At 38.0% G+C, this 16587-nt stretch overlaps 1 long non-coding RNA gene and 1 pseudogene across 19 annotated transcripts in view; one reads left to right on the plus strand and one right to left on the minus strand.

Moving 5' to 3' along the window:
* The window catches only part of LOC137204860 (uncharacterized), a 55839-nt gene that overhangs the window by 32031 nt on the left and 7221 nt on the right, over positions 1-16587 (plus strand). For 14 of the 19 annotated variants that reach the window (XR_010933886.1, XR_010933890.1, XR_010933889.1 and 11 more), the window contains one exon: positions 9028-9523. The exons of the other annotated variants lie outside the window; for them this stretch is intronic. This is a non-coding gene — a long non-coding RNA (uncharacterized lncRNA). Of the gene's footprint in view, positions 1-9027; positions 9524-16587 lie in introns of those variants that run through there. 19 annotated transcript variants of the gene reach the window in all.
* LOC137204859 (centrosomal protein of 78 kDa pseudogene) lies at positions 10350-11055 on the minus strand (annotated as a pseudogene).

Genomic DNA, 16587 nt, shown 5'->3' on the forward strand with positions numbered 1-16587 from the left:
TTCCTGGACCAGGGATTGAACCCATGTTCCCTCCATTGGCAGGCGGATTCTCAACCACTACACCACCAGGGAAGTCCCCCAGATACATTTTAGAATCACTTTTTTATGCTGTTCCTCAAAAAAAAAAAAAAAAAAAAGCTTGGCCTTTTATTGCAGTTGCATTTAATTTTATGGATTAATATAAGGACATTTATATTTTTATAGCAAGTCATCTCATCCATGCCTGTGATATATATTTCTTTTACTCATGTGTCCTCTAATAAAGTTTTCATTATGAAGGTTTTCTGCATAATTTATTAGGTGAAACCCCATACTTTCTATAGGTTTTGTTACTATGGTAAATTCATCTTGTATTGTATCTAGATATTGATGCTATGGAGGAACACAATTGATTTTGGTGTATTAATTTTTTTCCAGCCCCTATGTTGAGCTCTTTTCTTAGATTTAATAGCTTATTGATTTTCCTGTGTTTCCAATGAAATACATAATCAAAACAATCTATAAATATGACATTTTTATCTATATTCTTCTAAACCTTCTCTCTCTTTCTATTTCTCTCAATACACAGCTCCAAAAAGGTCAGTTCCAATAGACCAGTAATGTTAGAAATCTTTATCTCAATTCTCTCCTTAAAGGAAATGCTAATTTTTTAAAAAAATTAGTAGTATAATAATTTTTGTTAGTGTATACATGTGCCATGTATTTTTGGTATATAACCTTTATCAAGGAAAGATAGTTATTATTTGGATCTAGTTTTATAAAATTTACCCTACCCAATAGATTTTGAACCTCATGGGATGCTTTTTATCTCCTCTATCTAAAAAGAATGATGATATGATTTTCTCCTTTTTTTTAACTAATACAGTGAATCACATGAATTGATTGGCTGATACTGAACCAACCTTGCATTCTCAAGGATAAACCCACTTGACCAAATCGTATTAGAGTATAGATTAGCTTTTGCTGTATTACAAACCACCTCACAACTTAGTGGCTTAGGGAGATCAGCTTGGTGCTTTGTGACCACCTAGAGGGGTGGGATAGGGAGGGTGGGAGGGAGGGAGACACAAGAGGGAAGAGATATGGGAACATATGTATATGTATAACTGATTCACTTTGTTATAAAGCAGAAACTAACACACCATTGTAAAGAAATTATACTCCAATAAAGATATGAAAAACAACAAAAAACTTAGTGGCTTAAAATAGCAATTACTTGGCAATTTGGGACTGGATTCATCTGGGTAGTGTTTACTTTTGGTTTTATCTGGGCTCCTTCGTGCAGTTTTAGTCAACTGATGGATCAGCTGAGTGAGAGCTGGTCTGAGACAGCCTCACTCACAGGTTTGGTGGTTGGCATGGACAGTGGGAGCACCTGGTCCACTTGTCTTCAGAACCTAGTGGGCTAGTCCTCGGCAACTGAGCCATCAAGCTCTTTTGCTATTGTCTCATCATGTGGGTTGAGTATGCCAAAGCCCAGTCCTGCTGAAGTGGTGACTCAGGAATGAGGGTGTCAGAAGGGGATTGTACCATAATTTTTGAAACATCCTATCACAATGTTTTTAATATACCTTAAAACTCCGTGGAATAATAGTGTATTTAGGTTTTTGACTTATATTTTTAATAAGGAAAATTTGATTGTAATGTTTTTTTATATTGCCCCTGTTTGGTATAATATTCTTCTTGCACCTCTAGCCCCATTATTCTAGCTTGGGGTACTTAAAATGTATTGAAGGGGATAGAAATGAGTATTGCATCTTAAATAAAATAGTCGTGGACAAGTGGTTCCCACTTATCACTGAGGTTGTTCAAAAGGCTGCATTCTCACAGTGGACTATTGAACCCTTATGCACACCAAGCATTACATCTCACTTACACCTTACTAGCATTCTTGTGCTGGTTCCTTGATTTTAATTTAAAATGTAATAAGTACTTGAAAAAATACAAAGTAAGAAGCAAAAACCCTCCATCACCCTAGTCTCTTTCCCTCACAGGGGAAGCAACTATAAAGTTAAGATGTCAATTTAAAAATATTTACAAGATGAAAATGATTCTTAAAAGTCCTTGGGGGCATTTAATCATTGAAGGGTATGCTGAAGAAGGTAAGTAACAGTTTGACCTCCAATCCAGAGACTATTGGCAATAAGTGTAAACAGTGCTCTAACAACATGGCCTAATAGAACTATAGAACTAAAGAAAAAGCTAGGATTAGGATTATTGGGTCCAAATTCACATTGTTCATAATGAAGAACCTTAAAAATCATGAAATATTGACTGATCTCTAATTCTAAGTTATTCCAGAATGCTATTTTCTATGTCAAAGAGTGGAGTTTGAGAGAGAAATAAGAAGGAATAAAGTCCAATTTGGTTTTAAAGAATCATGGAGAAATGAAGATTATTTCTTTCATAATTTCCCTGTAGATAGAGCTCTTCTATGAGTGACTGTTTCACTAAAGCAGGGAAATACACGGTGTTATCCAGAAAATCATATCAGTTTACTTCAAGTCAGTCCTCTTCTGGGCAAACACATCTTTAACTTCATTTGTATTATATAGTATTTTAAATTATGAATTGTTTTGTCTTCTCAGGTCAGTTTCTTCTAGCCACGTGGGTTTGTTCTCTGTTTATTCCTTCCTTCTTCCCTCTCTTCCTTCTTCTCTCCTGTACTCCCTTTTTTATTAGTGAATTGGAAAGACGATTTCCTTATATATGCTAAACTATGCAATAGCAAAACCCCAAAATATAACTAACATTTTATGAAGAAGACAATAACGAAAAAAATTATAGTGGAAAAATCTTAGGAAACTGGAAGGAATTTGGGGGTCTTTCTGTCTCGAAGTAGATTTGGAATGTGCATTTCAGGCTCTCTTTTATAATGCAGGGTTGCTAGTTGAGCCTTTATTTTGTTTCCAGAAAAACAATCAGCTTACATATTTTTTTTAAACAAGGTTTTCTTCACCTTTGGAAATTAGTAATGATTAAAAAGAATATTATACAGTTAAGTGATGTCTAATTTTTTTCCTCATGAGTTCACCGTACTTCAGGTTATAGCCCTGATCTGTTTAATCCTCCAACAATCCTGAGAGGGAGCAAAGGGGCAGATGTTCTTTCCTCATTTCACAGATGAGAAAACTGAGGTTCAAAGATTCAAAGTGAGGTTAAGTGCTTCTGCCAAGGTCATTCTCTGAGGTGAAGCTGGAGCCAGGAATAGCACCTCATCCTCTTGTTTTCTCTCATGTGATTCTCCATCCGCTGACCCACTCTGACTATAAAAACGCACTGTACCAGGCCTCACACAGTCCCTGAAACGTCCTTTTAGTAGGACACTATGGTAGTGACAAGATTGAACAGATACAAAGAATGCTTTAAAAAAGGACCTGTCTTTTTTGTTGACTCCATCCCATAAAATTCCACAGCCACACTGCATGAGAAACATGAGACATCCATTAAGATCATGTTCCCATTAGTTCCCCAAAACTAGCTAGAACTAGATTTTGCAGAAATTGAAGACACATCTTGTGGCCTGACTGCTGAAAATGAGTGTCTCGGGAGTCAGAGAGGCATTGCTGCTCAACGAAGTCAAGAATGCCCTTTGCTAATTGTTTCTCCTCCATTTCTGAGGGAATTTAAATTCATGATCGGCACCATATATTATACTTCAATACTGTTCATCATCCATCTTGTACGTATTTGCAGGAAAGAATGTTGCCCAAGTCATTATATCCCGCCATGATTCACAGTCGTATGACCTTAGGTGGCAGCTCAGCAGGAACTTACCGGTGCCTTAAGTCATCCCTGTTGTGGACATACAAGAGCATGACCTCTGACTTCCCAAGCTGTCTCTTCATGAAATGAAAATGGAACTGAGAGTTTAGGGGAACGTTTTGAAAGTGTCTGGCTCTTGTAGTCATCTAATGAGGTCCTCATTTCTAGCTGCTAAGCATGCCCTTTAATTGGTGGTCACTCGAAAATCAATGATAATATAACTGTCCAACTCTTTGGAGCTATTTTTCTCTCTGCTTTCTATCCTGCAAGTACACGATAAAAAGCAACCACCCATTCAGCCATTATCTTGTGTCACTTACTATTCAGAGATCAGTCTTCCTTTATGTGCTCCTTCAGGAAAGACCTGGGTTGTACTTTTCACTTGCCTTTCAGGCAGAGAGTAGAGTCCTTGGCACAGATTAAGTCCTCAAAAATGTTAGATGGGTGGATGGGTGGGCAGTGGATTGCAGCACATGAGCAACTACAGTAGCATTGTGATACATGACAAGGAAATGACCTCAGTTGGGGAAATAAATGCCTAGCACATATGCCACCACTTTTCCCTTCCATCTTCATTACAGTCCTTACTAATCTATTATGACATTTTTTCCCATTGGTTCTAGACGTGACCTCAGGATCCTTGTAGAATATAAACAGTCCTGTGCAATGTAAACCTTGTATAATGTAAACAATGCTTTACTGTTTGATTTGAGTTGGGACACAAGAAGAATCCTATTTTCCGTCCATAACATAGACGTTGGGAATAATAACTAATGCTCATGTAAACATATAGATTCATAGGATAGAAAAAATAATTTTTAAGAAATGACCTAGTACAGACTCAGGGGGAAAATATATGTTAACTTGATTATAGAAATTTGGTTCAGCCACTCAGCTTCAACCTTCAAAAATCATGTCACTTTTTATTTTAAATCAACATATGAATCCAAGGTATAGCAAAATAAACCATTAACCTTGCAGAACAGGGCACTTCTAGATACGATCTCGTTAGGACCTGATCCTCCATGGTTGTATCTACACAGAGGGGTAATGCCAGTCCCCTACTGGGAAGTTGAATTGGAGGAAGAGATAGACATAGAGGTACTATGGATAATTCTAGACTGACATGGTCATCATGAAGTCCTATGAAAAATAATTTCTGGTGAGTATAGAGTAAATCAGCAATGAGAAATGGAGAGGATTGGAATTAAGTAGACTCATCACTAGTCCGTGGTTATTACCAGTGTACCAGTTTAGCAATGAATTACTCAAGGTAATTGATGCTAGGTAGTATAACAAACACTCCTGAAAGCCAAGTGTCTTAACTTAATATGTTTATTTCTCTTGTCAGAGACCTGTGTGAATTAGGTGGTTCATTCTTAGCAGATTGCTTTCAAGTAGTGAATCAGGAACCCATGCCCCCTCCACCTTGAGGTGTTGTCTTAAATGCATGACTACCTAAACTACAGCAGAAGGGAACATGGGCAATCATGCATAATATCTCCTGACCAGGCCTGAAAGTGGTAGACCCATACCCTTTCAACAAGAATGCAAAAACTTGACCTCTGCCTGGCTCCAAGGGAGGTTAGAAAAGGTTTTGTTCTGTGTGTCCAGGAAGAGGAGAATGAAATGCATCTCACTGTCTCATCCATAGCTGAAGGCAGGTAATCTGTGACAGAGAGCAATGTTTGCAGATGGTGATACATGAAGATTGAGGAAGATTGATTTCTCAGTCATTGAGGAGTACTGTTCCATCTAACTGAGTTCGGAATGGTAATAAAGTCATCCACTGAAAACTTACCAATCTAGTTTGTGTGCAAGATATTATGAATTATAGTCTTACCATTAATTTAGCAGACCCACAAATATTTACATCTACCAAGCACCGTGCTGGCAACTGCAGCTTACCAGTACTTCTTTCCTGGGCCCTGGATAATTTCCAGTAGTTGGTATCAGGATCTAAGCTATCCACTTGATGTGACACTAGTCCCCTTGTAGCCGTCTCACAGGAGCCTTTAACCATTCGTGGCCAAAAACAAAGGAAATGGGCAAGAGTTACTGCTCTGCTTATCAGAAAGTGTCTCCTAAAGTCTTGTCTCCTAAATCATTTTTCTGGCCCCTTTATAGTAATTCTTTCTTTATTCACATTTCTTGGCCTACTGAACACTATAATCAAATCCTCCCTCAATTTTCTTTTTCCTGAAGTATATAAAACTACATTTTCTTCAGCCTTTTTTTAAAAAAATGATAATTATCTTGTTTATTTGTATTTGGAAAATCTAATGAGATCACATATTTAAAAATCACATACTATCAAAAGATAGATAGTAGTAGTAATTCCTTCTGGAATATTTTTCCCCCTCATCCAACCAATGTTAGGTCCCTTACCCCCTTTCTTAGCAACTTTTATTAATTTCTTATGTGTCTATCAGAAGTTTTTTGTGGCAAAGGTACATGTGTATGTTTCAGAGGTTACTGTTGTCATGAATTCACAGAAGCCAGAGCCTTTAAAGCATTAAGTGGTCCTGAGCACCCCATTTCCAATGAGAGAGCGTAGCAGTGCTCAAACGGCTGGGTGTCCTATAATTCAACTGAATTCTGGCACTATCTTCCTGTAGATAGCATCAGATCTCACATGTTAAGGGCTCAGTCCAGCAGGAATGCACACACACACTTCAGGTGCCAGTCACCAAGTATATGTTGTCACCTGTGCTTCTGACCCTTGTACCACAGATCAGAGGTTCCAACGACCCCCTTCTTAGCTTTAATTAATTTGCCCAAGTGACTCATAGAACTCACAGAAATATTCTATTAACTAGATTAACCGGTGTATTATAAAATGATAAAACTCAGCAACAGCCAGATAGGAAACATGTATAGGACGAGGTATGGGGAGAAATCATGGAGCCCACTCTCCCCAAATCTCCATGTGCTCACCAACTGGGAAGCTCCCTGAACCCTGTCCTTGGGGGTTTATGGAGGCTTCAGTACACAGGCGTGACTGAATAACTCATTGGCCATGGGCGATTGAGCTCAGTCTTGAGTGGCTCTTCCCTGCCCTGAGGGCAAGGGGGTAGGACTGAAAGGTCCAACCTCTAATCACAAGGTTGACTCCACAGGCTGCCCGCTCCCATCCTTAGGTGCTTTCTAAAGATCACCTTGTTAACATTAACAAAAGACACCATTATCATCTCATCACTTAGGAAATACCAAGGGTTTTAGAAACTCTGTGGCAGAAACTGGGACAGAGACCAAAAATATAATTCTTATTACTCCTAAAGCACAGTTATCTAGGTAAATGTTAGTATCACCCCAAACAGGCAGTAGTCACCAGGGAAAATAAGTTAATTGCCAGTCTTTTCTATTAATTTTTAAAAATCAGATTTAAGAAGAGAATTTTTTTAATGGCCAGTGAAAATGTCTCTTAGTTCAGCTCTTGCCCTTTTCTACTTATTATTTATTTTTTCAATTTTTAGTTTAGTTTTGAAAAGTGTCTTTAAGTTATTTTAAGGTTAGAACCGAACCTTCCAGGGTTAAAAAAATATTGCATCTCTTGAAAGAGATTATTTTAGACTTAGTGAAATGGATTTGATGCTAGAAAACATGTGACATCATACATTTGACCTTTTTGAAATGATTTACATTATATCAGCTACACAAAGTCCAGCAACTGTAACCAAAAAAAAAGAAAAAAAACCCCTACTAATTAAGGCAACTTTGCAGATTGATGGCGTTAGATTATCAATTAAGATCTCAGTTTTAAACCAGATTTTTCCTCTAAATAGTGATCCAAAGAACACTAGTTTTAGGGTCAGTCTAATTAGTCAGACAGCTTCCTAATTGTTTAGCGCCTTCACTTGAAGTTTGTTAAATATTTTGAATATCACCTATGCTCCCATGGGACATTAGTGAATGTGAAGTCAACAAAAAAGAAAAAAAATGTAAGAAAAAGGATTTTGTAGTAAAATAAACTTGAGAAATCCTGGGTTCAGTAAATTTAAACATGTTTCGTGACTGCAGGACTTTTGAGATGTGGAATGAGCTATAATGTGCTCTGTGAATTTCACTGTTAAGTAGAGTTTGGTCTGAAGTGTTTTTAAACTTTATTTGGCTCTACAACCCTTTGTCAGTGGAACATTTTAAAGGCCTCTTTGTTTCTAGCAACTTTGGAAAATGCTGTTCTGGTCTCAGTTAAGCCCTTGAAATCTTAGCATTTGGAAGGAGATCCACACACAAGCTCATCCAATTTCTGGTACAGAAATCTACCATGTATCCATGCTATAGGCTCACTCAGCTGTGGATGAGTATTTTGATAACAAAATGCTCACTTCCCATAAATCAGCTGATTCTATAGTCGGAATGCTGGTCTGTTAGGAGGTTTTAACCTTTTAAGTGCCTTTTACTATTAGAAAATTTTAAGTTTTAAAATTTTGTCTATTGGACCTAGATCTGATCTCTGGATTAAGATAAGTCCTACTCAAGTAAAAGAATCCTTATTTTTCAAGGATGATTTGTACATGAAAAAAAAAATCCATATACTTAAAATCATCTGTAGTGACTGAAGAGTAATTGAAAATACATTTGAAAATAATTTTCATTTGAAATTTATGTCAAAATATGTTATTATATAAACGAATCCAGTATATTTTCTCTTATAGCCAGTAAAATTTAGGTTAAATTTTAATTAAGCACAAGTGCCACAATTAAAAAAAAAGAATTACATTTTGTTTTGAGTGATTATTTCAGCAAAACTGGTTTATGGGACAGTAAACTGTCCTTCACTGCATGTTCAATGTTAGCAGCTCAAACAGGCTAATTCTGGTAAAAATTCAACAGTTTTCCAAGGCCTTCTCTTAATTATTTGATACTCAATTGTTTTTTCTTTTACTTCTATTGTATCTCTTTTTTAAATTGTTAACTACACATCCTCATTTATCAATGGCTTTGTATGTTTAACCCAGCAGATCTCTGGTATTATTTACAATGGCTTCATGATATTATATCTTTAAAATTCAGAATTTCACTTTAAAGTTGAATTTTATTTCTATTATACGGTATTATGTTTATGTTATGAATCCATCAGTGAGTAATTTGCTGAAACAGGATGATCAGTTTGCTGACTTAGAAGGGCTGGAATCTATAGACACCTTAAAATTAGGATGTAGATAACGAATAGTTGGATGACAAGAAACCCTGTTATATGAAAACAGGGATAATGAGTGTTCCAAATCTTATCTTTTCTGTTCTTACTTTTCTCCAAAGGTTAGCTCTAGAGTCCTTAATTCTCCATTCAGTATTAAATTATTGACTATTTTGCCACAACTACTGAGTCTGCGCTCTAGAGCCTGCGAGTCACAGCTACTGAAGCCTGTGTGCCACAACTACTGAACTCCATGCACCTAGAGCCCGTGCTCTGCAACAAGAGAAGCCACCAAAATGAGAAGCCTGCACACCGCATAGAAGAGTAGCCCCCGCTCACCGCAACTACAGAAAGCCCGCGTGTAGCAATGAAGACCCAACACAGCCAAAAATAAAATAAATACATTTATTTTTTTAAAAGTGGATGTATTTTAAAAAAACCCAAAAGGTCCTACTGTATAGCACAGGGAACTATATTCAATATCCTGTAATAAACCGTAATGGAAAAGAATATGAAAAAGAATGTATATAAATGTATAAATGAGTCACTTTTCTGTGCAGCAGTAATTAACACAACACTGTAATTCTATACGTCAATAAAAAATAAAATTTAAAAAAACTGCCATAAAAAATCACAACAGAAGGGGGACTTCCCTAGTGGTCCGGTGGTTAAGACTTCGCCTTCCAATGGAGGGGGTGAGGGTTTGATCTCTGGTTGGGGAGCTAAGATCCCACGTGCCTTGTGACCAAAAAACCAAAACATAAAACAGAAGCAATACTGTAACAAATTCCATAAAGACTTTAAAAATAGTCGACATCAAAAAAAATCTTTAAAAAAATCACATAAATCAGAAACAAATGAAACATAATAAAGTCCATACATTAAAAAAAAGAGCATGGGTTCTGGTCACATCCCAGCTTCCCACTTACAGCTGTGTAATTCTGGGCAACTCACATAATGTCTCCTCAGACTCCTCATCTATAAATGGGGATGGTAATAGTTCCCTACCTCATAGTGTTGCTGTAATCCATAAACACGGTTAAGTGCCTTGGTAAATTGTTTGATGCTCTCTGGTTATTGTGAATTAAAATATGTCAATGGCTTCTGGCCATACGATTTATAATAGTTTGACAGTTAATCAAATGGTAAAACTATTCCATTTATTATTCCCATCTCTTTTTACCCCTTACCCTGTTTTGTTGTTTATGTTTTCTCCCACCACAGAGTGTTAGTTCCAGGAGAGCAAAAGCTTTATTTTGTTCACTGCTGAAAGCAATAGCACCCAGAAAAGTACTGTACATATGAAGCCCTCAGTAAACACTAGCTGAATGAATGGTGCAAACTGTCACAAGGAAAAATACACCAAAACTTTCATTATAATAAAAAAGTATAGATAAATCTTTCTCTAATGGCTTCCAGTCAAGTATTTTTAAACACCATATGCTATAATAAAAACATAAATAATTTATTAAAATTTGAAGGCAAAAACATAATTTTAAAAGATTTTAAAAGATTTAGACCTATGTTAGGCGTGATGGAATATGGATGCTTTCTGGAAATTCACAATCAGATCCAAGAGTATCACTTTCAGAATGTTCTAGTAGACTGAGTTTACTTTTAGTTGTCTTTGAAGAAACAGTCACTATTGTACTCTCTTTCTTAACAGAAATGTGTTTTTTCGAAGACTCACTTCTAATTGGTTCATTAAGCAAAGAATTATTTTGCCCAATTCCTTTGCTTTTCTGCTTTACAGGTGAGTCAGAGCAGGAATGCAGGTCCTCCCCAGGTTGTTTCTTAGCAGAGTAGTTTTTGGTATATTATGCTCTGGTCATTTTCTCTGAAGAAGACCTGCTATTTCTAGGTAATTCCTCTTCTTTTCTTTGACTTCCAGTTCCAGAAATGACGTCTGCGGAAGGAGAACATGTTCTAGCAATGAAATCTTCAAAAGACTCCTGCCGCTTCTCTGTGACTGCGACCCCCAGCTTGTCTTTGGAAGTTTCTAAGGCCTCCTGAGTAGAGACTGGAACATGGAAGGAGTCGACAGGCAAAGGAATCCCAGCATCACCTGTAATTTTCTGAAACTGGAGGGAAAGACAAAAGACAAGGCAAAAATTCAGTGATGAACAAAGCCAACCATTAAAAAGTAGAGTTCAAAACTTCAGTGTTACTCTGTGATCTTATTATTAACACAGTCAATTGATTATTCAGAAGATTTCAGAGCCAGTTTTTCTCTAATTATATCCTGCCAAGTGATTCTCAGCTTAACCTAGCTGTATCCAAGGCTATGTCCGCTACATTTTCAGACTTTGGTGACTGGGGTAGTTATTACCCATTTCCTTCCCCTCACTAAAAATAAAACCCTACTCTGTAAGAAAATTAATTTCTTTGCTATCCTCCAGGCACATGTAAACAGTATATAATATAGTTTGTGACCAGACTGTCAGTTCCCAAGACCAGTCAGTTCCTAAGACCAGTCTGAGATTGGCTGAGCTGGGCGAAGGGGGCTCCAAGTGAGGCTGGAGGAAAAGCTGACAGGTTTCCCCTCCCATTCCCATGACCAGGTGAGTCACTGTAATATCTTACGTATCAGCTATGTCAAGATTACTTATTTTAAAAATTATATCAGTACGTGTACCTCCATTAGTGTTCCTTCATTGTTAAGCTGACTGCATACAAATAGAAACCTAGATAAAATATGAATAGAACAGACATTTATACAACTTAAAATTTGGGATATTTTCTGTAATGTTTTCTTTCTTCATTAAGGAGAGTTTGCTTTAACTCATACACTTTCTAAAGAACTTCCAGTTTTCTTATGTACAACAATACAGTATCATGAAACGGGCCCACATTTACTAATCTCAGATTTGGAGAGGACTCCAGAGTCTTCTAGCTCCCGAGCACGTGAACTATTAGAGACTGACCATTATTATTTTCTCTCTGACTTGGTCATTTCCTTTTTGCTAATCACTCTTAGAATCCTTAAGTGCTGTCCTCTCCACTTACTTGGAGATTTTGCATTGGTCCTGGGGCACTCTGCTTTGACTCTGATTTTTCTTCTTCAAGTGCCTTCTTTTCTTCTTTAGGTGGACTACTAACAGTAGAATTCATCTGGGGACGACCTAGTAAATGAAAATCTGACTAATCTATACCAGCCATTGTGGCCAGCTGCCCAAGCCTGGACCAGAGGAGGAGAGGAGAAAAGATAAAGGTTATTATAATCACAGAAGAGCAGTTTAGATTTCCCCAGACCTACAATCATGAAATACTTCTAAAATCTTAAAAGCCAACATCCTACTCCATACTACAAGCCTCTCTCTCCCCCAAATTCTCAGCCCTTTCCAGATTCATCCTCTAGGAGACATCCCACTGTCTCACTAGCAGCTTCAACATGTACCGTGCACCCCGTCCACTGCCAGTCACACCTCCATTCCCACACTTCTTTACCACCTTTACTCCAGTTTCCAAGAATGTGTTTGTTCCTTCCTTCCCAACACCAACTCATTCACTGACAAAACACCACTCCATCAACTATCCATCTCCACTTCCCTCTTTCAGCAAAATTGCTCACGGTTGAGAACCACTGACCTATATCTTCCCTGCAGATTAATAATAATTTTTATGTCTAAGACAAAAATAACTTTAATTCAAACTTATCAAACAAGCAAAGTAAATGAAAGATAGGAAAATTCTTATCCATTCCCGAATATTTTCAATGAAAACTGCTTTCAATTTAGTCTTTACAAAAAACTGTACCTACTAATTACTCTGTCTACAGGTTACTCTTTTATAATGGGCTCCCCACTCTACCAAAGCAGGCTCCCCTATTTGCATTTCTTAAAAAATTTAATTCCTCCTTTTAAAACGTCAACTATATTACCTATAATTACACTAAATTTGGCTAAATATGGCCACGTAAGTGATGAAAATTGCTCCAGTTCCTCAGCAAACTACCATTATAGTCGCAAAGAGAAGAACGCCATGAAGAGAAGTGAACTAACCCAGCATCTTTAAGGAGATCCAAGAAAGCATGGAACTTCTGAAAAGAATTCTCAATGCTGCCCAAAACACCTTCATCATCCAGGATCATGCTTGTGGACATGAAGGGCTTCAGACAAAGAGAAAGTTACATTTCTTAACTGGGCATTTTCATGTTCCAGCTATAAAAGAAGACGGAAAATGTCTGCATGATTTTTTTCTCATTGTCATCAAAAGTAGTCTTGCCTAGTTTCAAGGAACAAAACTAAAACACTCAAGATGTAATTAATCTGTAATTAACCTAACTCTCCACCAGTAAAGACAGAGACCATTATCACATAATAACCAAAACCCCCAGGCACCCAACAAAGTTTCCTATATAACGCTTAGGTGGTATATAAGTAAACCAAAGTTATCGTTTTATTAATGATCTTTCACGAAAGATCACATTTCTAACTGGTTCAATTCATAATGGAGCCTCATTCCACATCAGAAAATTACCTGCTTTAAGTTTCCCTTAAATTAGAAAGTGAATTATAGAATCTGATCTGAACAAAACATATTACAACTCTGCTGAATGTTAAGAATTAACTTTAGTGAACAAAATATCTAATGCTTACGTTTAAAAGTCCTAAATCATACCCAACCCAATTTATTAAATGTACGATCACCAATGTTTTCTTTGGCTCCTTCAAAATATTCACTCCCGTGCACTCTTCCCCTTCCGCTCATCACCTATGCACTTAAAACCCCCTATAAGGTCAACTCCAGTATTTCTCAGAAAGGCTGTTATGTTCATGATGCCCCTTTTGCCTTATATAAGCAGGTGCTCACCATTTATTGAATGAGTGTCCGCCAATCCAGTGGATATGCACTTTGAAAAATTCCTCCCTACGCTCAACCTCTGATAAAGTATATTTAGAACTTTTTAGATTATGCCCTGCTTTCATGCACATTACCTAATGTAATTCTTATAGTATATATTTTTATCTTTCATTGCATTCTTAGAAGTTTTCCAATATCTTAAATTTATTTAAATGATTCACTTTCCTAATTCATTGCCAGGAGAGTCTCATCATGTCTTTTATGCTACTGTATATATAGTATATGCACAAGAAGTGCTTTCTTGAATCAAAGAATCATGAACAGATCATAAGCTAATGTCATAAAGCGCATGTGGGCACACACACATACACACACACACACATACACACACACACACACAACGAGATTTTCATATTTTTAAAAACATGCTTTCTGGAATATAGATCATATGATCACTAAATACCAGTAAATGCAAAAGTCCATATGATACAACCAATTTGCAACATATTACAGTTTTAAAGTTTACAAACTATGTGTATATGGATTAAAATCAAATCGAAATAAAACCAAAACACTCCCAAAAGTATAAGCAATTGTTTACTTCATTGACTCATTTATCAGCCTTAAGTCTTATTACTCTTTCCTCCTTTAACTGCTTTAGGCACTCCTCCAGTTTTTCCTAAACAAACAGAGTAAATGTTATAACTAATTCGTAGTATAATATCCAAAAGCCTTTCCAGCTATAGGACTCATCAGGATTTAGGGGCAGAGCCAGAAGTGAACTCAGATTTTAGTCTGCTACTGGTAATATCGTACCATGCTAGTGAAATGAGTTATCAAAATCTATCAAATTAGCATAGTAAAGATTTATTTAAATTCCACTTTTTCCAACATAAATTTGTGGCAGGCCACCATAAAAGGCATATACGTATAACATAGCAAGTCAGAAATAGTTAAGAACAAGAAAGAAAAGTTCTATTTTTATTTGTGGGTCTCTTTATAGTAGGAACTCCTATTAATGAACATGCTTAACACACCTGAATTGCATAATTGCAGATTCAAAAGCATTTTTTTTTTAAAGTAACCACTTTATTTTATTTTATTTTTTTTTATTGCGGTACACGGGCCTCTCACTGTTGTGGCCTCTCCCATTGCGGAGCACAGGCTCCGGACGCGCAGGCTCAGCAGCCATGGCTGACGGGCCCAGCCACTCCGCGGCAAGTGGGATCTTCCCCGGATCGGGCATGAACCCGTGTCCGCTGCATCGGCAGGCAGGTGGACTCTCAACCACTGCACCACCAGGGAAGCTCCAAAAGTAATCACTTTTAAAGCAATTTACAGTCAAGCACTGTTCCTGGAGTTCCCTGGGCATTAAATCTAATCATCAAAACCCTAAGAGGGGGCTTCCCTGATGGCGCAGTGGTTAAGAATCTGCCTGCCAGTGCAGGGGACACGGGTTCGAGCCCTGGTCCAGAGAGATCCCACGTGCCTCGGAGCAACTAAGCCCGTGCGCCATGACTACTGAACCTACGCTCTAGAGCCCCCGAGTCAAAACCACTGAGCCCGCGTGCCACAACTACTGAAGCCTGCGCGCCTAGAGCCCGTGCTCTGCAACAAGAGAAACCACCGCAATGAGAAGCCCGCACACCACTACGAAGAGTAGCCCCCGCTCGACACAAGTAGAGAAAGTCCGAGAGCAGTATCAAACACCCAGCGCAGCCAAAAACAGATAAATAAAATAAATTTATTTAAAAAACAAACCGTACGAGGAAAGAACAATCACTAACTCCATGTTATTTTACAGATGAGGGAAACAGAGGCAGAGAAGTAGAGTAAGTAGAGCAGCACAGCCAAGGTCACACCACTAAGTAGCAGAGCCACACTGTGGACTCAGGAAGCTGGGTGCCATTCCTGCTCACGGAGGTGGTAGTCTTCCCATTCACCAAGGTCACTGAAATAAAATGAACACTGATAAACTCCCTTAGGAGTTTCAGGAAATAAGACACTTCGGTCCGTGAAGTGGGGACACTGCTTGCAATAGGCAGAATTCTAACAGAGCCCCTAAGACTCCTACTTACTGAAGTACACAAACCTTCCACTTATCCAATCAAACTCTAAATCTAGGTGCTGCAGTGAAGGGATTTTGCAGACGGAATTAAGGTTCAAAATCAGTTGTTTTTTTAAGATGGGGAGATTATTCTAGGTGGATGTGACCTACTCAGGCACCCCATGAAAAGGACCTGAACTCTTCCTGAATTGAAGTACAAAAGGGACAAGAGGGAGACTCTCCATTGCTGGCTCTGAAGAAGTCCAATGGTGTGGCAGGGAAGGCAAGTGAGAGGCCTCTAGGAGCTGAGACTGTCCCCCGAATGACAGCCAGCAAGGAAATGGGGACCTCTGTCCTGCAACTGCAGAATCTGAATTATGCCAACAAGCCGAAGAATCTCGGAGCCATTCTTTCCCAGAGCCTCTGGATGCTAACACAGCCAGACTGACATCTTGATTTCAGCTCTGTGACCCACACAAACTATGGTGAACATCCAACGTTTGGGGCTCAATGTCTTACACTTAAATTTCACGTGCTTTAACACTCTCAGGAGGGAACTCACATGTTCCCGTGTGGATCTGAGCAGGAAACCCAGTCATGCTGTGCCTGGACTTCTGACCTGCAGAACTGTGAGCTAGTCAAATAGGTATTGTTTTCAGTCAGTAAGAGTGTAGTAAAAGAATCAATATCCTACTCAACCTCCAGGTTCGTGAACAAAATAAATGACTGTCATTGTTTTAGGCCACTGTTTCGGGCTGGTTTCTTATGCAGCGATAAACAATCAGAATTCCTATACTTATGAAAACAGTACGGTATATTTATACCTTTTAAC

Source organism: Pseudorca crassidens, chromosome 13 (genome assembly GCF_039906515.1).
Source record: "Pseudorca crassidens isolate mPseCra1 chromosome 13, mPseCra1.hap1, whole genome shotgun sequence".
Lineage (NCBI taxonomy): Eukaryota > Metazoa > Chordata > Mammalia > Artiodactyla > Delphinidae > Pseudorca > Pseudorca crassidens.